The sequence below is a fragment of the Oncorhynchus kisutch genome, linkage group LG14, assembly GCF_002021735.2.
Source record: "Oncorhynchus kisutch isolate 150728-3 linkage group LG14, Okis_V2, whole genome shotgun sequence".
NCBI lineage: Eukaryota > Metazoa > Chordata > Actinopteri > Salmoniformes > Salmonidae > Oncorhynchus > Oncorhynchus kisutch.
The window spans coordinates 18,742,660-18,764,639 of record NC_034187.2 but is presented as its reverse complement, the minus strand read 5'-3'; positions in this window follow the sequence as shown (position 1 = coordinate 18,764,639).

Sequence of the window (21,980 nt, the reverse complement as noted above, 5' to 3'; positions counted from 1 at the left end):
TCTAACAACCAACCTCTCCCAAATGGTGTCGGCACAAACCACAAACCCTCCAGCTATACACGTCGAAATGCAGAGAATAAGATAAGATCGGATAAGATAGTACTTCATTAATTTGCAATGGGGAAATACATACACAACAATGAACATACAGACACATACTAACACAATAATTATACCACGGACCACTGATAAAAGCAATGAATGAATAAGGCAATATGATGATACAGATCTGCACTTTCATTGGGCAGCAATGAAACAACATCTAGAATATCGCTCTATGATAAATAAATATAAAGTGTAAAAACTGCCGACTTGATGGGCAGAGAAACCCAATTTCTTTACAGTAGTTGTAAAATAAATGATGCCACGGCAAAGTAGTGCAGACATTACGACGACAGCTCTGCTGCTGGCTCCTATGTCTTAACGATTGTATTCATACTCTGTTCACATCGGGACATCATCCGTTATGGTACATTGTTGAACATAATCAAACTATTATGGTTAGGATAATGCCTGGCTGTGCTATGTCTCTAGCGTTATGTAATACGTTTGTTTACCTCTTTCCCATTCAGCAGGAAAGTGAACAGTTTTAGTATTTGGAAAATGTTTGTCTCTCTGTGGAGAGGTCTTGTCTGAGTTATAGACACCTTGCAAGGTAGGCACTTCTATTTCCGAGTTTGCAGGCAGCTTCTTCTGAAGCCTATTTTTCAGACAAGGGGTGTTTGCTAAATGGAGCATGGAGAGAAGATGTGGCAAAGTTCCTCTTTGTCTCACATACAGTATATTACAACAGAAATCAGACTATTCATTCAAGTAATTTAGGGTTCAGTTGAGCTTGTAATGACTTAATGTATGCATGCAAACAGTATTGTGTACAAAATGGATGCATTATGCATTAGGGTAAAGTACTATGGGATAATGTTTTTTAATTACTATTATTTGTGGAATAATACATATTTACAAAACATTAATCTGAATTAAGCAAGGACTTGTTTGGTGTGGTGATCCGATGCTGTATGTACATTACACAGAATGCAACATGCTAATAACACTGGGTTGTAATTTCATGTGTCAAAGTCTGAATCCACTAGCTAGCATGAGGATCCATTCCAATAGCAATTATAGTTTGAACTCCATTTTGTGATAGTCAGACTCACTGTGGCGGCAGGTAGCCTAGCATTTATAATTTATAATTTGTTTACATGGTATTTATAATTTATAATGCGTTATAATGCATTTATAATGTGTTTGCATGGTACGAGGTAGACGGCAACCCGGATGTCTTTGTTTTCAATGAGAGCATGAAGGTAAATGCTATTGAGGCTGGCGGTGAGTGCCGACAGATGCCAAGGTAGACGGGTCTTGCCTCCAAAGTTCCAATATTTTTTACTTTTGCCATCTGCCGTAGTGTTGCTTCTACCAGATGTTGATTTGCACTGCTTGTAAACTAAAATCTCCATAGCAACCCATAACATCGTGCTGGCTTGCTTTTGCCATCACCTTCTGTCTTGCTTTCTTATCCCGCTATGCCGACAGGTATGACGTTTTTTGCATCCCTCGTCTAAACGCAGCACTAGAGTGTTTGGCCAGTAGGTAACCAAAAGGTTTTTGGTTCGAATAACCAAGCCCACAAGGTAAAAAAAATCTGTTGATGTGCCCTTGAGCGGCACTTAACCCTAATTTGCCATACTACTAAGGCTGACCCTGTAAAATAACACATTTCCCTCTACCTATCCAATGTATGTGAAAATTAAACATAAATATATCAAACTCTACACAGGCTTAAGTTGGAAAGAACACAATGTTTCTCCACAAAAGTATATTTGGAAAATATGTTCTGCTCCTGAGGGTCGTGTCTCTACCCTCTCAGGCACAACCTACGCAACCTTTGCAAAACATATTATTGATTAGATGTTTTACTCCATTACGCTGCTTTCCATTGATTATTGATTGCCATTACAATTAGTATTTATCCTGCTACTGGTCAATATTGCTCCTGTTTCCATGTCTATATTACCATTAGTATATTACCATAAATATTTATACATTTCAGCCCTGTTTACATGTATATCCTACTATCACTTTTTAATTATAAACCCACCTCAACCACTCCAGTACCCCTGCACATTGAATAAGGTTCTGGCAGAACCATGCCAGGTTCTGTATATAGGCCCTACTTGTGTTCTTGTGTTTCTTTCATTCACATCGTAGTTCTTGTGTGGTATTTTTTAAATTCAATGTTCTATTATTATCTACATTTTTGAGAAAGAGCTCTCAAGGTAAGATAAATAAACTTTGAAACTTGAATCATCCACATTCCAAGGAGAATACCATGACAGAGAGATGCTTTTCGTATAATATAAGCCAACACCACCTGTTCTTCCAGTATCAAGCTAGTCCTGAATGGTCTCCATCACCTCTATCTCTACTAGCATGGTCTCTTCTGCCCCATGCATTGACCAGACTATTCTTCCAATCTTTTTCTGCCACCTGGTGGTATAAATCAGAATGTTTTCCCCCTCAACATTCTGTTTAGAAAGTCCTTTTCAGAATATTCTATTCATTCTAATGGTCCTGAAATGGGAAGGTATATGTATATGGCTTCTTTGACATCATTGCTATTCTTACACTATAGCTATAAATGCCATGTGTATTGATGCTGATGATTGTTCTTTTTTCTTTATTATAGGTGGGGGAGAGGCACATGGATTTGTGACTCCTGTTAAGTCTGGATACATTAGACAGCAATCACAACAATACTGTTTGTATGTGCCTTTCTGCCAAACAAAATGCAAATGCTTCCGTCTTACTGCAACAATACATAAGAAATACAGTCAAAGGAGACTATTTTCCAAGACAGACTTTTCTTATCGTAAATTAGACCATTTTCATTCCCGGCTTGGTTTCTGAGTGGCATTTATCAGTTCACAGTGAAATTTAAGGCATTTTCAAAACAGCAGGAGTATTCTCTCGTTTTACGGCACTGAGATGAAAAAACTATTTTCATTTAAGTGTTTTAAATCCAATTGAGAAAGTGGAGCGTTAGCTTGCCAGTTAGTACCCAGGGCACCATTGTAAATAAGATTGTTATCTCTGGGTAAACAGAGGAGCGCATATTTTTCTGGGAGAAATGGATCTCTGTAGAGCGCCTGACTTTTTTGTTAGCGCAAGATGGTGCCACCGACCAGGGTAGCTTGAAACAAATTAAGGCCCTGTGGCATAGAGACTAGAAGCACTTTGGTTCTCAACTACCTTAGATTTGGCTGAAAGATTTGAAAGCTAGAAGCTGCAGCCAGGCCTCTGATCAGTAGTCCTCAATGTCTATCAGAGACAATGTCGTCAGGACGTGTCACAAATGTACGTGGAAAGAAATGGACTCTAACTTCCGATTACTTCAGCAGATAGGCAGTAAGTAGAAAGGATGTTTTGGTTCATTTAAAGAGAGCATGTGTCGACCCTCAGTACTTATTACTGTCACACAAGCATGTGTATGCTGCCCGCAGCATCGACAACAAAAATACCATGGCACTAATGGTATCATCTGAGAAATGGTAACTCATAAAGATGTGTGTTCTATTTAACTCAGTTGAAACTTAATAGGTATGTTTCCTGGTCTAGATTCCTGGTAGCATTCTGTCTGCTATGTTGTTATCTCTGTCAAGGACCACATCAAGTGCAGGTTGGGATTTATTGGGTTGAGTCATGTACTAGAGGCAGCTCTTCAGGGTAGTCACTAGCTGGCACAGCCAGAAAGTCATACAATATGTCAGACCTAACAAGATCTACAGCCTGACAGACATCTGTCAGTGAATGGTTTACATAAAAGGCAATGTAATACAAACTGTAACAACAAAATTATGGCACAACTGCAAACACTACGTGTCCTGAATGCAGGAAGAGATTATATTTATCACAGGTACATAACATGTACAAAAATATTAATAATTTAGATGAATCCAGTGAACACAGAATACATTGGATGTTTCTCAAATGGCACCCTATTCCCATTATAGTGCAACATATGGCTCTGGTCAAAAGTAGTGGACTATAGAGAATACGGTGCCATTTGGGACGTATCCATTGCTTACCAGAGACTCATCTTTCTTGAAGTGCACTGCAGGGGATTTATGAGTGGAAATCTCAAAAAGTCTTATTATATAATCAGTATATTTAAGAAATAAGGCACCTCGGGGGTTTGTGGTATATGGCCAATATACCACCGCTAAGGGCTGTTCCTAGGCACGATGCATAGCGGAGCCCTTAGCCGTGTTATATTGGCCATATACCACAAACCCCAGAGGTGCCTTATTGCTATTATAAACTGGTTACCAATGTAATTAGAGCAGTAAAAATCAATATTTTGGAATAAAATGGAACAATAGCTTCAAGAATTCCATGTGTCGAAACATATTTATACTCAACCTCAAAGAATTCCATTGATCTAAGATGTTTAACTAGAGATGTGCTCCAACCTATGCTAAGGGATGTGTTCTGGACAACAGTATCTATGCTCAATGTGATCTGTCTGATAAGATTCAGACTAAGAGGTTGTTCTCTAAACAGTAATATTCCCATTTACTTTTTGTTACCAAATAATATTTCAGGTATCGTTGCTATCAAAGGTGGTGTTATGATGAGTGATGGGTAAATGATATATTCATTTTTATGGTCAAACCCAAAATGTTATATACATTCTCCATATCCTTCAATGTAAACATGTCCATTCAATATCTATGGTGTTTCTTGATTGTACAATACCTACAAGGAAGTGTAGTATTTCAGAAACATACAATGCCTAGTATTTCAAAAACACAGCCTAGTGGAAACATTTCATCTACTGTTGTTCTGTATTCAGACCGTTTTTTAGAGAGCATGGAATGATAAATAACATAGTGTGGAGACTATAGACTGTTTTCAATGATAATTGAATAGCGAGTGGAGGCTCGCGTCAGAACCGAGACATCAGGCAACATGCTACAGGAAGGACACTTCACACACCCTGCTGTTCTACCGACTCCTGTTCTGTTGTCTCTCTCACGTCCTCTCTCAGCCAACTGTGACGTTCAGAGGCTATTAGTTAGCTAGTACAACCAATAAGCAGTGTCCAGGTTTGCATTAAAGCCACAATCCTTTATCATTTTTTTAACAAACAGTAGCCAATATCAATGTACACTGAGAATACCAAACATTAAGAACAGCCTCAATTTGTCGGGGCATGGACTCTACAATGTTTCAAAAGCGTTCCACGGGGATGGTGGCCCATGTTGACTCCAATGCTTTCCACAGTTGTGTCAAGTTGGCTGGATGTCTTTTGGGTGGTGGACCATTCTTGATACACACAAGAAACTGTTGAGCGTGAATTACCCAGCAACGTTGCAGTTCTTGACACAAACCGGTGCACCTGGCACCTACTACCATTCCCTGTTCAAAGGCACTTAAATCTTTTGTCTTTCCCATTCACCCTCTGAATGGCACATATACACAATCCATGTCTCAATTGAAATCAGCTCCAAATTACTTTAATTTTGGAAGTATTCCCACACATAATAGAGAGACGTGATCGTATTCAAATAATAATAATAATGAATAATAATCTATTGGATTTATAAAGCACTTTTCTACCAACTGAGGGTACTCAAAGCACTTTACATAGTAGGGGGAAATGTGTAGCACCCACCTGGGTGAAGAACGGCGACCATTTATGTGCCAGAACGCTCACCACACATCAGCTATCAGGTGGAGAGGTGAGGAGTGATATTTGCCAATTGGGAATGAGGGGGATGATTAGGTGTCCATGATGGAATGTGGCCATGTTGGGAATTTAGCCATGACGCCGGGGTGAACACTCCTACAATAAGCGCCATGGGATTTGAATGACCACAGAGAGTCAGGACACCGTTTTAACGTCTCATCAGATAGACTGCACCCTACGCAGGACAATGTTCCCAAATGTAATCAAGGTTCGAAATTATTATTTTTTTGTCAAATATTCTTTCTGTTTAGGCTTCTTGCTGTCAATTTGCAGTCTAAAAATATTTTTTTAATTGTTCCAGCCCCCTGACCATCCGCTCAAGAAAAAATTGGCCCTTGGCTGAATCTAGTTGATGGTCCACAACATAGTCTGTACCCAGGCTATAAGCTAGTATATTGCAATCAGGAAGCAGAGTCTAGGTTTACATGAAAGACACAATCTGTCATTTGTTTTCTAATTTGCATCTTTTTGCAAGTTATATTATTAAAGTATCAATTTGTATGTTATGTATCATTAATTGAATTGACCATGAACAGCCGTAAATATTACAGATTGTACCATTAATGTACAGTGGGGAGAACAAGTATTTGATACTCTGCCGATTTCGCAGGTTTTCCCACTTACAAAGCATGTAGAGGTCTGTCATTTTTATCATAGGTACACTTCAACTGTGAGAGACGGAATCTAAAACAAAAATCCAGAAAATCACATTGTATGATTTTTAAGTAGTTAATTTGCATTTTATTGCATGACATAAGTATTTGATACATCAGAAAAGCAGAACATAATATTTGGAACAGAAAACTTTGTTTGCAATTACAGAGATCATACGTTTCCTGTAGTTCATGACCAGGTTTGCACACACTACAGACCTTCTCCAGATCCTTCACGTTTCGGGGCTGTCGCTGGGCAATACGGACTTTCAGCTCCCTCCAAAGATTTTCTATTGGGTTCAGGTCTGAAGACTGGCTAGGCCACTCAAGGACCTTGAGATGCTTCTTACGGAGCCACTCCTTAGTTGCCCTAGCTGTGTGTTTCGGGTCGTTGTCATGCTGGAAGACCCAGCCACGACCCATCTTCAATGCTCTTACTGAGGGAAGGAGGTTGTTGGCCAAGATCTCGCGATACATGGCCCCATCCATCCTCCCCTCACTACGGTGCAGTAGTCCTGTCCCCTTTGCAGAAATGCATCCCCAAAGAATGATGTTTCCACCTCCATGCTTCACGGTTGGGATGATGTTCTTGGGGTTGTACTCATCCTTCTTCTTCCTCCAAACACGGCGAGTGGATTTTAGACCAAAAAGCTCTATTTTTGTCTCATCAGACCACATGACCTTCTCGCATTCCTCCTCTGGATCATCCAGATGGTCAATGGCAAACTTCAGACGGCCCTGGACATGCGCTGGCTTGAGCAGGGGGACCTTGCGTACGCTGCAGGATTTTAATCCATGACAGTGTGTGTTACTAATGGTTTTCTTTGAGACTGTGGTCCCAGCGCTCTTCAGGTCATTGACCAGGTCCTGCCGTGTAGTTCTGGGCTGATCCCTCACCTTCCTCATGATCATTGATGCCCCACGAGGTGAGATCTTGCATGGAGCCCCAGACCGAGGGTGATTGACCGTCATCTTGAACTTCATCCATTTTCGAATAATTGCGCCAACAGTCGTTGCCTTCACACCAAGCTGCTTGCCTATTGTCCTGTAGCCAATCCGAGCCTTGTGCAGGTCTACAATTTCATCCATGATGTCCTTTACATAGCTCTCTGGTCTTGGCCATTGTGGAGAGGTTGGAGTCTGTTTGATTGAGGGTGTGGACAGGTGTCTTTTATACAGGTAACGAGTTCAAACAGGTTTAGTTAATACAGGTAATGAGTGGAGAACAGGAGGGCTTCTTAAAGAAAAACTAACAGGTCTGTGAGAGCCGGAATTCTTATTGGTTGGTAGGTGATCAAATACTTATGTCACGCAATAAAATGCTAATTAATTACTGAAAAGTCATACAATGTGATTTTCTGGATTTGTGTTTTAGATTCCGTCTCTCACAGTTGAAGTGTATCCATGATAAGAAATTACAGACCTCTACATGCTTTGTAAGTGGGAAAACCTGCAAAATCGGCAGTGTATCAAATACTTGTTCTCCCCACTGTATGCAGGTAAACCCAAACAGGATTAAAGATGGATGACACGGCTGCTGAGGCCTCCTATCCTCCTGAGGGCAGGGCATTCTGACAGTTCACTTCTGACAGGCCAGCCTCTCGGTTGGAGAGTGCTTTTGTTTGCTTTTAACAGGCTTTCAGTCCTGCTGGTAAGACATCCATTATGGCCTGTGAGCCCTCTCTCTCCAATCATTCACCCATTGTCAGTTCACAGCTGACAAGCTGCCTTATTCTCTCTGTCTACTATCTCTCAGAAAAATCGATGCGATCTGATTTTGTGCCATCCTTGTCAGAGTTTTTTATGAGTAATTAGAGTGGGTCTTTTCTGAAAGGTCATCGGTCAACAGACATGAACTGTTCCATTTCGGATGTGTTTAAGTGCTGCTCTACATCCACCAACACCCAAGGCCATAACAAGGGAATTTAATGAAATAAATAAACCAAGGTGCAGGTTATCTAAAGACCATCAGAGGGTTTGTAGAGGTTTGTAGATCACTGAGCCTGCCAGCCATGCAGACAAGCCTCCTAAGGATGCCAGAGCCTGAGAGATGGATCTGAATGGACATGAGTAATGGAGATGGCAGACAGGGTGCAAAGTCGATCCTCGTTGTGATGAATCTCTCACTAGACAACCGTACCCTCTGAGTCAGCGAATCAGTTTGGGAACTGTGAGCGGTCAAGGAAAGGCAGACAGGCAGACAGACAGGCAGCCTGGCAGGCAGGAGAGATGGCATGATCAGAGGCACCTGCACACAAAGTTCAAAAGGGAGAAGGAGAACGAGGAGGAGGGGGAGAGAGCGCCCAAGAACTTAGAGCCAGTCATTTATAATGCCAAGAATTATGACAGGATGTCGTGATAGAAAAAAAGCTCTTAAACACTGAGAAATGTAGGCCCCTGCTGCCTGCCAGAGTACAGTGGGGACCCCCAAACCTCTGTGTCAGCACTCCTACCTACCGAAATCTGCTCCATAAATCTCAGCCCTGTTCTCTCTCAACCCTGAAAAGTGCCTTCAAACAAACTCGTTAAACAGGGAATTGAGTTGTGATTTTGTGGTATATATCACAACCCTCTGGGGGGGGGGGGGGGGGGCAATGGAGAGAGTGAGACAGTACTTAAATGTGTATTATAGCTGAGTCAACTGGGGGGAAGCGGCCGGAATCATTGTGTTACTGGTCAGAGGAGCTGTCGGATGAGAGCCCTTACCCACATAAGCTCTGCCGCTCTGGCCAAGCAGGAGACATTCTGATACAGTACCATGGCTTCTCGCCTGGAGTTCATTGGCTGAAGCCATCTAAAGCCTCTCTCCACACACACTCACACACCACCTCCACCACCTATTACAGTACAGCTTAGATATAGTTCTCAGATGGCTCCAGTGGGGGGGATGCTATTTACTACCTCAATATTTCAGGTAATTGAAATGCCTCAAAGTTTGCAAACAGGCACATACGTACGTACATACAGTACACACACAAACACAGTGATTCCCTAGCAAGGAAACGGTCATTTATCTGTTCTGCAGTATTTATCACCCCCTGTCATGTATTATTCAAGGTCCACTCCTGGTAAGAGGTTCAATAATGTATCAGATGTACAGGATATCTGATGTTAAGCACAGGGCCCATATCCAGTGACCAGGCTTAAGTTGGATCACTTTATGAGCAGAGCACTGTGGTGGCTAGGAGCAGGGGAAGGAAAGCCACACAGTTATCTGGGCCGGCGCTCACACAAAACAGAAGAAAGGTCTCCATATACAGTACACGTATTCATTTAAAGAGAGGGGAGGAAAGGAGAGGAGAATGTTGTGATGTGTTAGCATTTATTCATTCTCTCTATACTGTACGGAAGTGGAACTCAATCCAATAGGAAGAGAGGGGGACAGCTTTTGAAGGGACCAACTCCAACCTCAATTGGATGTAACATCTTCTAACATTATAAGGTTGTTTTTAATCCACCTCTGGATGTATCAACCCACTAAACGACACACAACCATGAGAACCATAATATCAATCACCAGAGGTATAACTATTACACACAGAATTAGATGTCATAACAGGATATAAAATGAACATCACTGTAGTTTGGTTGCTGCCTCTTCCTCGTCTTATCTTGCATGATTTAAAACATGCATCACTCTGACATTCTATTACCTAGCTTGGATCAACATAGCCAATAAGATTAAATAGAAAAGTTTTAATATCCTTAAAATAGAGCATCCTGTCGCTAATGTGGCGGCATCAGACTACCTGTTGTGTTTATTGATAGATGATAAGCAATCAAGCACCTCCACACCCTTCAATTAAATGTGTTTAAGGTGAGATACCATTAAACACATTTTGTGGCAACAAACAACAGACTCATGCTCCAGCACCCTTAACTTTTTAGAAATGATTGTGGACATTTAAAAGCCAGAAGTAATGGTTTCTTTCTGAGAAAGCTATATGATAATAACATTCATTGTTCTATAGGTATTTATCATTGCTGAGAAAAAAAAATCCGAATTGTAAAGGATCAGGCAAAAGGCAAATATTACAATAAGAGATGATATTACCGGTTTAATATTTTTTCTTCCTAAACTGACCTTTTCCTTCATGGCGTTATGATAATCTAAATCCTCGCGACCATGCTCATTAGCTCATTCTTAATGTTTTCATAATCAATGTTTCCAGCTCAGCCTTGCTTCAATTTATCTCATTAACTGAGAGCTCTGTGACGAGGAGAAAGACTTAAAGGTTTCAGTCGCTCAAGTGATCAGTATAGTTACAGAGAGAGAGAGAGAGAGAGAGAGAGAGAGAGATCTATATACAGAGAGAGAGAGACAGAGAGAGAGAGAGAGATCTATATACAGAGAGAGAGAGAGAGACAGAGAGAGAGAGAGAGAGAGCGAGAGAGAGAGAGAGAGAGAGATCTATATACAGAGAGAGAGAGTTATCTATATACAGAGAGAGAGAGAGACAGACAGAGAGAGAGAGAGAGAGAGCAAGAGAGAGAGAGATCTATATACAGAGAGAGAGAGAGAGAGAGAGAGAGAGAGAGAGAGAGAGAGAGAGAGAGAGAGAGAGAGAGAGAGAGAGAGAGAGAGAGAGAGAGAGAGAGATCTATATACAGAGAGAGAGGCTTGAATTTCCAAATATGATTGTAGACTGTGGTGGTGGTGTGGTGTAGTCGCTAGTCTAGAGCTTATTTTATTGCGTACGAAAGCAGATGGGGAACAGTTCATCTTGGGCTCCAGACACGTCACACTGACTGTGGCTCCGCTGTACTGTCAAACTGGTTGCCACTGCCTACCTCACAGATGCTCCTTTAAAAAAATATTTTCTTCAGACCTAGCGACCTGGGTTCAAATGCTATTTGGAATCATTTCAAATATTTTAGATGTCATTGATTATTAACCTTGCCTGCTGCAAGGAACTAACACAAGAGTCCCGCAAGCCCAAACCTCGCTCACCTGGCACTCCAGACAGGCTAAAACCAAATGCTTAAAATGTCTGAAAGATTTCAAATAGTACACTGATCCCAGGTCGATCACACAGAAACCCATAGAATGTCAGCTGCAATGCACACTGGAAATGAATGACTAGAGGGGTCGATGGTGCGACACCGTGCACATTCACAACACAGTAGAGTACATCAAACGGGGTTGTTAGACATACAGGCAGGAAGTACAGGTGCCAAATGTTGTAATATAGAATCTATTATCTTCTGTGAGTTTATTTCAAAAGGTTCCTCTCCAGTGGACCATATTTTCAAGACTTGGGCATTGATAGCAGCATAGTAACAGCTTATGTTCCCTCAGATAAGCTGTTGAAGTCAATCACAAGGCTGCAGGAACCTATCACAAAGTTATAAAATGTACAATGCCAACTTTTGTCCTTTATTCAAAGTCAGTTGCGTAAAAGTAACAGCATGGCCGTTTTAAAGCTACAATGTTGTCAACACCAACCAGTGAGGCTTTCAACCTTACAATTCTGAAGCATACTCTACAACAACAAAAAAGGTTTATATACTGTAACACATCAGTCTCCTAAGTGATATTTAAAGGTTAAAAAAAGTGGTAATTTATCATGTTTTTCAAGACATTATGAAATAGTTTGACAACCCTGTTTCAAATCAAATACCCAAAAATGTGTCACATGCGCCGAATACAACAGGTGTAGGTAGACCTTACCGTGAAATGCTTACTTACAAGCCCTTAATTAACCAACAATGCAGTTAAGAAAATGTTTACTAAATAAACAAAATAAAAAAATACAAGAGCAACAAACAAATAACAATAACAAGGCTATATACAGTGGCTACTGGTACAGAGTCAATGTGCGGGGGTTCAGGTTAGTCGAGGTAATTGAGGTAATATGTACATGTAGGTAGGGGTAAAGTGACTATGCGTAGATAATAGATAATAAACAGCGAGTAGCAGCAGCATAAAAAAGGGGGGGGGGGGGCAATCCAAAATGTCCGGGTAGCCATTTGATTAGCTGTTCAGCAGTCTTATGGCTTGGGGGGTAGAAGCTGTTTAGAAGCCTCTTGGATCTAGACTTGGCACTCCGGAATCGCTTGCCGTGCGGTAGCAGAGAGAACAGTCTATGACTAGAGTGGCTGGAGTCTTTGGCGATTTTTAGGGCCTTCCTCTGACACTGCCTGGTATAGAGGTCCTGGATGGCAGGAAGCTTGGCCTAGTGATGTACTGTGCCGTACGCACTACCCTCTGTAGCGCCTTGGAATGACCCAAGTACATTATGCATTTTTAACAGAGATCATTCCTGTACGGCCAATCCAGAATTCCATCTCACATTCACTTCATAGTTAATATACTTCAGACTCCTGGGCTAATCCCTGGCCTACCAGTACTCATGGCTGTGAGAGGGGGACACTACTTCAGGTCTCAGGGAAGGTGACACTGTACGATGACTACTTGCGTTCACTAGCTAGTGAAGCTAGTTCACATCAGGTGAGCTCACCCCCTTTGATCTCTTCTTGCAACCCCTAACAGCCTACAGTACCAGACACACATATTGAGAAGCACATTTACATCTTATTGCTGTTGTGAGTTCCGCTTTCTTACAGAGCAAATGTTATATTTGGTTTACACTCCTTTGGTGTCTACAGAGTTAGGTAAATCAGCCTTTAACTTCCTTGCACCGTACATTTGGGATAATCTCCAAAAGACGATTCAATTGGATGCTTTGGTGTCCATAGCGCAATTCTGACAACTGACAGAGGACTTTTCTAATACAAAATGTGTTTGTTTTAATTGACAGTGTTCTGAATCTTAATGTGTATTTAATGTGTATCTATACTTGCCTATTGATGGGTTCATTTTTGATTTGTGCAGCGCTCATTTGCAAGAAACTTTAGTCTTAATATGACTTCCCTGTTGAAATCACATTTATAGTACAACGTAACAGCATACCACTGGAGCTGACCTTCAGAAGACTATTTATTTGTCTACAGAGGGTAGTTAGCCTTTTAAAGCAGTGATAAAATAGGCCAGTAGCCACTCCCCACTAGAGATCTGGGCTAAGCACCAGGCACCAGCACAGTGGAGAGAAAGAGAGGGGTGGTTGTATTCTAGTTGAGGTTGTGAAGAAGCTATTATTTCCTGGCCCCTTATACTCACAGTTCTCTCTGAGGGCAAAGACTTTCTCACAGACATATTTTCTCTGGGATCACTGAAGGCTAAGCACAAATCACAAAAACAGGCCAAGACCCCAAATCATAGCTCTTATCTAGAGATGGAGAGATGGAGACCTGAGCGATACACCTGAGAAATAGATGTCAGGATGATGTCTCAAACCCATGATTTCACACAGAACAACTATACAATCATGGTCACTCTGTGTGTGTAATTTGAGGGGTTTAATTCTGTTGGAGCGAGTGAATCATTGACATGCAGACTGTGTGTGTGTGTGTGTGTGTGTGTGTGTGTGTGTGTGTGTGTGTGTGTGTGTGTGTGTGTGTGTGTGTGTGTGTGTGTGTGTGTTTTTTATTTTATTTTATTTATTTCACCTTTATTTAACCAGGTAGGCTAGTTGAGAACAAGTTCTCATTTGCAACTGCGACCTGGCCAAGATAAAGCATAGCAGTGTGAGCATACAACAAAGAGTTACACATGGAGTAAACAATTAACAAGTCAATAACACAGTAGAAAACAAAGGGGGGGTCTATATACAATGTGTGCAAAAGGCATGAGGAGGTAGGCAAATAATTACAATTTTGCAGATTAACACTGGAGTGATAAATGATCAGATGGTCATGTACAGGTAGAGATATTGGTGTGCAGAAGAGCAGAAAAGTAAATAAATAAAAACAGTATGGGGATGAGGTAGGTGAAAAGGGTGGGCTATTTACCAATAGACTATGTACAGCTGCAGCGATCGGTTAGCTGCTCAGATAGCTGATGTTTGAAGTTGGTGAGGGAGATAAAAGTCTCCAACTTCAGCGATTTTTGCAATTCGTTCCAGTCACAGGCAGCAGAGTACTGGAACGAAAGGCGGCCAAATGAGGTGTTGGCTTTAGGGATGATCAGTGAGATACACCTGCTGGAGCGCGTGCTACGGATGGGTGTTGCCATCGTGACCAGTGAGCTGAGATAAGGCGGAGCTTTACCTAGCATAGACTTGTAGATGACCTGGAGCCAGTGGGTCTGGCGACGAATATGTAGCGAGGGCCAGCCGACTAGAGCATACAAGTCGCAGTGGTGGGTGGTATAAGGTGCTTTAGTGACAAAACGGATGGCACTGTGATAGACTGCATACAGTTTGCTGAGTAGAGTGTTGGAAGCCATTTTGTAGATGACATCGCCAAAGTCGAGGATCGGTAGGATAGTCAGTTTTACTAGGGTAAGCTTGGCGGCTTGAGTGAAGGAGGCTTTGTTGCGGAATAGAAAGCCGACTCTTGATTTGATTTTCGATTGGAGATGTTTGATATGAGTCTGGAAGGAGAGTTTGCAGTCTAGCCAGACACCTAGGTACTTATAGACGTCCACATATTCTAGGTCGGAACCATCCAGGGTGGTGATGCTAGTCGGGCATGCAGGTGCAGGCAGCGACCGGTTGAAAAGCATGCATTTGGTTTTACTAGCGTTTAAGAGCAGTTGGAGGCCACGGAAGGAGTGTTGTATGGCATTGAAGCTTGTTTGGAGGTTAGATAGCACAGTGTCCAAAGACGGGCCGAAAGTATATAGAATGGTGTCGTCTGCGTAGAGGTGGATCAGGGAATCGCCCGCAGCAAGAGCAACATCATTGATATACACAGAGAAAAGAGTCGGCCCGAGAATTGAACCCTGTGGCACCCCCATAGAGACTGCCAGAGGACCGGACAGCATGCCCTCCGATTTGACACACTGAACTCTGTCTGCAAAGTAATTGGTGAACCAGGCAAGGCAGTCATCCGAAAAACCGAGGCTACTGAGTCTGCCGATAAGAATATGGTGATTGACAGAGTCGAAAGCCTTGGCAAGGTCGATGAAGACGGCTGCACAGTACTGTCTTTTATCGATGGCGGTTATGATATCGTTTAGTACCTTGAGTGTGGCTGAGGTGCACCCATGACCGGCTCGGAAACCAGATTGCACAGCGGAGAAGGTGCGGTGGGATTCGAGATGGTCAGTGACCTGTTTGTTGACTTGGCTTTCAAAGACCTTAGATAGGCAGGGCAGGATGGATATAGGTCTGTAACAGTTTGGGTCCAGGGTGTCTCCCCCTTTGAAGAGGGGGATGACTGCGGCAGCTTTCCAATCCTTGGGGATCTCAGACGAGATGAAAGAGAGGTTGAACAGGCTGGTAATAGGGGTTGCGACAATGGTGGCAGATAGTTTCAGAAATAGAGGGTCCAGATTGTCAAGCCCAGCTGATTTGTACGGGTCCAGGTTTTGCAGCTCTTTCAGAACATCTGCTATCTGGATTTGGGTAAAGGAGAACCTGGAGAGGCTTGGGCGAGGAGCTGCGGGGGGGGCGGAGCTGTTGGCCGAGGTTGAAGTAGCCAGGCGGAAGGCATGGCCAGCCGTTGAGAAATGCTTATTGAAGTTTTCGATAATCATGGATTTATCAGTGGTGACCGTGTTACCTAGCCTCAGTGCAGTGGGCAGCTGGGAGGAGGTGCTCTTGTTCTCCATGGACTTCACAGTGTCCCAGAACTTTTTGGAGTTGGAGCTACAGGATGCAAACTTCTGCCTGAAGAAGCTGGCCTTAGCTTTCCTGACTGACTGCGTGTATTGGTTCCGGACTTCCCTGAACAGTTGCATATCACGGGGACTATTCGATGCTATTGCAGTCCGCCACAGGATGTTTTTGTGCTGGTCGAGGGCAGTCAGGTCTGGGGTGAACCAAGGGCTGTATCTGTTCTTAGTTCTGCATTTTTTGAACGGAGCATGCTTATCTAAAATGGTGAGGAAGTTACTTTTAAAGAATGACCAGGCATCCTCAACTGACGGGATGAGGTCAATGTCCTTCCAGGATACCCGGGCCAGGTCGATTAGAAAGGCCTGCTCACAGAAGTGTTTTAGGGAGCGTTTGACAGTGATGAGGGGTGGTCGTTTGACTGCGGCTCCGTAGCGGATACAGGCAATGAGGCAGTGATCGCTGAGATCCTGGTTGAAGACAGCGGAGGTGTATTTGGAGGGCCAGTTGGTCAGGATGACGTCTATGAGGGTGCCCTTGTTTACAGAGTTAGGGTTGTACCTGGTGGGTTCCTTGATGATTTGTGTGAGATTGAGGGCATCTAGCTTAGATTGTAGGACTGGCGGGGTGTTAAGCATATCCCAGTTTAGGTCACCTAACAGAACAAACTCTGAAGCTAGATGGGGGGCGATCAATTCACAAATGGTGTCCAGGGCACAGCTGGGAGCTGAGGGGGGTCGGTAGCAGGCGGCAACCGTGAGAGACTTATTTCTGGAGAGAGTAATTTTCAAAATTAGTAGTTCGAACTGTTTGGGTATGGACCTGGAAAGTATGACATTACTTTGCAGGCTATCTCTGCAGTAAACTGCAACTCCTCCCCCTTTGGCAGTTCTATCTTGACGGAAGATGTTATAGTTGGGTATGGAAATCTCTGAATTTTTGGTGGCCTTCCTGAGCCAGGATTCAGACACAGCAAGGACATCAGGGTTAGCAGAGTGTGCTAAAGCAGTGAGTAAGACAAACTTAGGGAGGAGGCTTCTGATGTTGACATGCATGAAACCAAGGCTTTTTCGATCACAGAAGTCAACAAATGAGGGTGCCTGGGGACATGCAGGGCCTGGGTTTACCTCCACATCACCCGCGGAACAGAGAAGGAGTAGTATGAGGGTGCGGCTAAAGGCTATCAAAACTGGTCGCCTAGAGCGTTGGGGACAGAGAATAAGAGGAGCAGGTTTCTGGGCATGGTAGAATATATTCAGGGCATAATGCGCAGACAGGGGTATGGTGGGGTGCAGGTACAGTGGAGGTAAGCCCAGGCACTGGGTGATGATGAGAGAGGTTGTATCTCTGGACGTGCTGGTAGTAATGGGTGAGGTCACCGCATGTGTGGGAGGTGGGACAAATGAGTTATCAGGGGTATGAAGAGTGGAACTAGGGGCTCCATTGTGAACTAAAACAATGATAACTAACCTGAACAACAGTATACAAGGCATATTGACATTTGAGAGAGACATACAGCGAGGCATACAGTAATCACAGGTGTTGAATTGGGAAAGCTAGCTAAAACAGTAGGTGAGACAACAGCTAATCAGCTAGCACAACAACAGCAGGTAAAATGGCATAGACTAGGCAACGGGGCCAACAGATAAAACAAACAAGCAGAATGGAGTACCGTGATTAATGGACAGTCCAGCGTGCATCAGCTATGTAGCCAAGAGATCAGTGTCCAGATGGCAGCGGTGGATGGGGCAGGGAAGCTGGACTGGCGAGTGTTATCCAGGTTAAAAAAAACGAACAATGACTAAATAGCTTGTAGCTAGTTAGCTGGTTAGCTTCTGGAGGTTCTTGAGTGTGTTCTAAAAATAAATAAAAAATAATAGCGATTCCGTATCACATTGGGTGAGGCAGGTTTCCGGAAGGTATAAACAAATTAAAAGTCAAAAGAGATAGAAAGTAAATATGGGTCCGGTGGGCGTTTGGGACGCGGCGATTCAGGCGGTTAGCAGGCCTGTGCTAACAAGCTAACAGTTTGTAGGCCCGGGCTAGACAAGGTAGCAGTTAGCGGACCGGAGCTGGACAAGCTAGCAGTTAGCAGGCCGAATTAGCAAGCAGGGAGATAGCGAGGGCTAGAGAGTTAGCCTTTGGGGGACGTCGCGATGGGGTGAGTCTGTTTATTCCTCTTCATGCGGTGACATCGATAGACCGGTCGTGGGCCCGGGTATTGTAGCTCAGGAGTATGCTACGGTGGTAGCGCAGGCCGGGCTAGCTTCAAGCTAAGTGGGTGGAAACGCTAGCCAGGGGTAATCATCCGGGGTTGCGGTTTAGCTAGATAGCTAGTTGTGAAGATCCAGCGTATTTGGAAGCTTAGGTTTAGCAAAATGTTTTTAAAGGGATAGCTATGTAAAAAACGAAAAATATGTAAAAAACGAAAAATAAACGAAAAATAAACTAAATATACAGGGACACGACACGACAGGACGACTTACTGCTACGCCATCTTGTTGATGTGGATGTCTGTGTGTGTGTTCTTCACCTGGCCCTGCAGCTCTCACTGACTCCCTGACCGTCTGAAATTACAGTAGGTGTTTAGCACTAGTAGAGAAGATGCCTCTCCGTCACCGGCCCTGTGTTCCTCTGACCCCTCACTGTCATGAAAAGACAGGCAGTATTGTCCTCCTTTGTTTACAGGAACCTGGATACAACCCACCACTTAGGTCTGGAGGACCGGGGGTGTCCGGTGTCAAGCATGGCATGGCTGTAGCAGGTATCCTGTGTCGTTTGCGGTGTGTGTATGTGCCACGTGCGTGTTGTTTGCAGTACAGGTCAGACAGGTTCATTATGGGGCTTGATCATTGTGCATAATGAAACAGCCAGGTGGAAGGAGGTTTAAGCACATGGCAGGCAGGTCGTAGGATCACTCTTGTGTTCTGTTACGGCTCATGTGCATAATTTATCCCTAATTCAAGGTCAAGTACAACAGGACCGGGGGTTAAGTATGAGATTCCAATTCAGCGACGCCTCAATGTCAAACAGCTCCAGTGTTGCCTGTACTCTAGCTTGCTACAGTGCATTCAGAAAGTATTCATACCCCTTGACCCATCTACACACAATACCCCATAATGATGAAGTGAAAATATGTTTTTAAAATGCTTAGCAAATGTATTGAAAATGAAATACAGAAATATCTAATTTACATATGTAAGTATTCACACCCCATTCATATGACACTCCAAATTGAGCTCTGGTGCATCCAATGTACTTTGATGATCCTTGAGATGTCACTACGACTTGAAGTCCACCTGTGGCCAATTCAATTGTTTGGACATGATTTAGAAAGCAACACACCTTTCCATATAAGGTCCCACAGTTGGCAGTGCATATCAGAGCAGAAACTATACCATGAAGTCCAAGGAACTGTCCGTTGATCTCAGAGAGAGAATTGTGATGAGGCATATAGTACCAGTCAAAAGTTTGGACACACCTACTCATTCCGGGGTTTTTCTTTATTTTTTACTATTTTCTACATTGTAGAATCAAAACTATGAAATAACACATATGGAATCATGTCATCAAGGCAAAGGGTGGTTCATTTGTATCATCTCAAATATAAATAATATTTGGTTTTGTTTAACACTTTTTTGTTTACTACATGAGTCCATATGTGTTATTTCATAGTTTTGATGTCTTCACTATTATTCTACAAAGTAGAAAATAGTCCAAATAAAGAAAAACCCTTGAATGAGTAGGTGTGTCCAACATTTTGTCTGGTGTGGAATAAGGGTAGGAATACTTTCTGAAGGCACTGTATGTCGTTTCGACAAGAAGTTGTTCTATGTATCCTTAAGATAATTGAACTAAAAATGTGTATACTCCCGTAAAAGCTTACACCCTATTTGACATAATCTGAGGTGTTTATGTTGTACACACCATCGATTGAGAGAACCAGCATACTCTAGAATGCAAGGTGGGTGTCATATTTACTCAAATATACTCAAATGAGAATATGGAAACTTTTAAATGGTACCACAAAGATGGTTTGAAGTCCACACATGAGACACTTTTAACTTGAGTGGGAATTTGCACTGAGAGACTGACACTGAGAAGACGCTGCTCTCCACTCTCAATGGCTATAAGCCATCGTGTCTGCAGTTGTAGGATTTAGGAGGGGCGGAGCTAACTATAAAAAATATTTCCTCCTAGGCTCTGTGGTAAGGAAATCAATACCAACAATGTAATGCAGCTCAATTCCATCTAATTTCCTCTCCAGCATTTTGGATCTGAGTCATTGGTCATAGTGGTGCAGAGAGATCAACAGTGCCCCCTGCTTGTAAATATACGTATGGAAATTGAATAGGGGTGTTGCTGCTGCTAGACATAAAGTTCTATAATCAAATCACTTTTTTTTCTCACATGCACCGAATACAACCTTACCATGAAATGCTTACTTACAAGCGTTTAACCAACAATGCAGTTCAAGAAATAGAGTTAAGAAAATATTTACTAAATAAAATGTAAAATAAAATACAAATTAACACAATAAAATAACAAAATAATATACAGGGTGCACCGGTACCGAGTTAATGTGCAGGAGTACAGGTTAGTAATGAGGCTATGTCCAGGGGGCACCGGTACCGAGTTAATGTGCGGGAGTACAGGTTAGTCGAGGAAATTTGTACATGTAGGTCGGGGTAAAGTGACTATGCATAGATAATAAACAGTGAGTAGCAGCAGTATAAATAGTCCGGGTGGCCATTTGATTAATTGTTCAGCTGTCTTATGGCTTGGGGGTAGAAGCTGTTAATGAGCCTTTTGGACCTAGACTTGGCACTACAGTACCGCTTGCCATGCAGTAGCAGAGAGAACGGTCTCTGACTTGGGTGACTGGAGTCCTGACAATGTTTTGGGCCTTCCTCTGACACCGCCTAGTATAGAGGTCCTGGATGGCAGGATGCTTGGCCCCAGTGATGTACCGAGCCATACGCACTACCCTCTGTAGCGCCTTACAGTCGGAGACCGAGCAGTTGCCATACCAGGCGGTGATGCAACCGGTCAGGATGCTCGCGATGGTGTAGAACTTTTTGAGGATCTGGGGACCCATGCCAAATCTTTTCAGTCTCCTGAGGGGGAAAAGGTGTTGTCGTGCCCTCTTCACAACTTTCTTGGTGTGTTTGGACCATGATACTTTGTTGGTGATGTGGACCCCAAAGAACTTGCAACTCTCGACCCGCTCCACTACAGCTCCGTCTAAGTGAATGTGGGTGTGTTCGGCCCTCCTTTTCCTTTAGTGCACGATATTCGCCTTTGTCTTGCTCACGTTGAGAGAGAGATTGTTGTCTATGATCTCCTCCCTATAGGGTGTCTCATCGTTGTTGGTGACCAGGCCTACTACTTTTGTGTCATCAGCTGGACTGTGTTGTTCATGTATACTTCATTTAAAAAAACATCTAGGTGAAAGCCCATGCATGGACTAGGGTTTGTCTAGGGGCATTCCACACATGTCAGACACTTTGAGATCAGTAAGCACAATGGAAAGAAGGAACAGCCACTCTTGAGGACTACTGACACATATATAATCTGTCTTGGTCCATGCATGTCACATATAGACCTATACAACGACCATGTCATGTCCATAGAAGACAGATAATAATTTATCCAAGAAGAAATACTTCTGCATTGCAGACTGCAATGAGTATCACTTTGGATGGACACTGGAAAGTATTGTTCTGGGAATTGGTCTATCTCTGGTCCTACACTGCCATCTAGTGTACATCATCACAAGTTCTCCAAAGGAATTTCATGTAAATGAGGATGATTTGATTGACGTCTTTCCCTGACATTGTCTTTAACGACGTTGATTAATACTGGCAAAAATACATATAATGAGAGGTAGGCTATATATTACCCCCAAATAAAGGTAGGATTATGTTATTTTTATTTACAAAACATTTTAGTAAT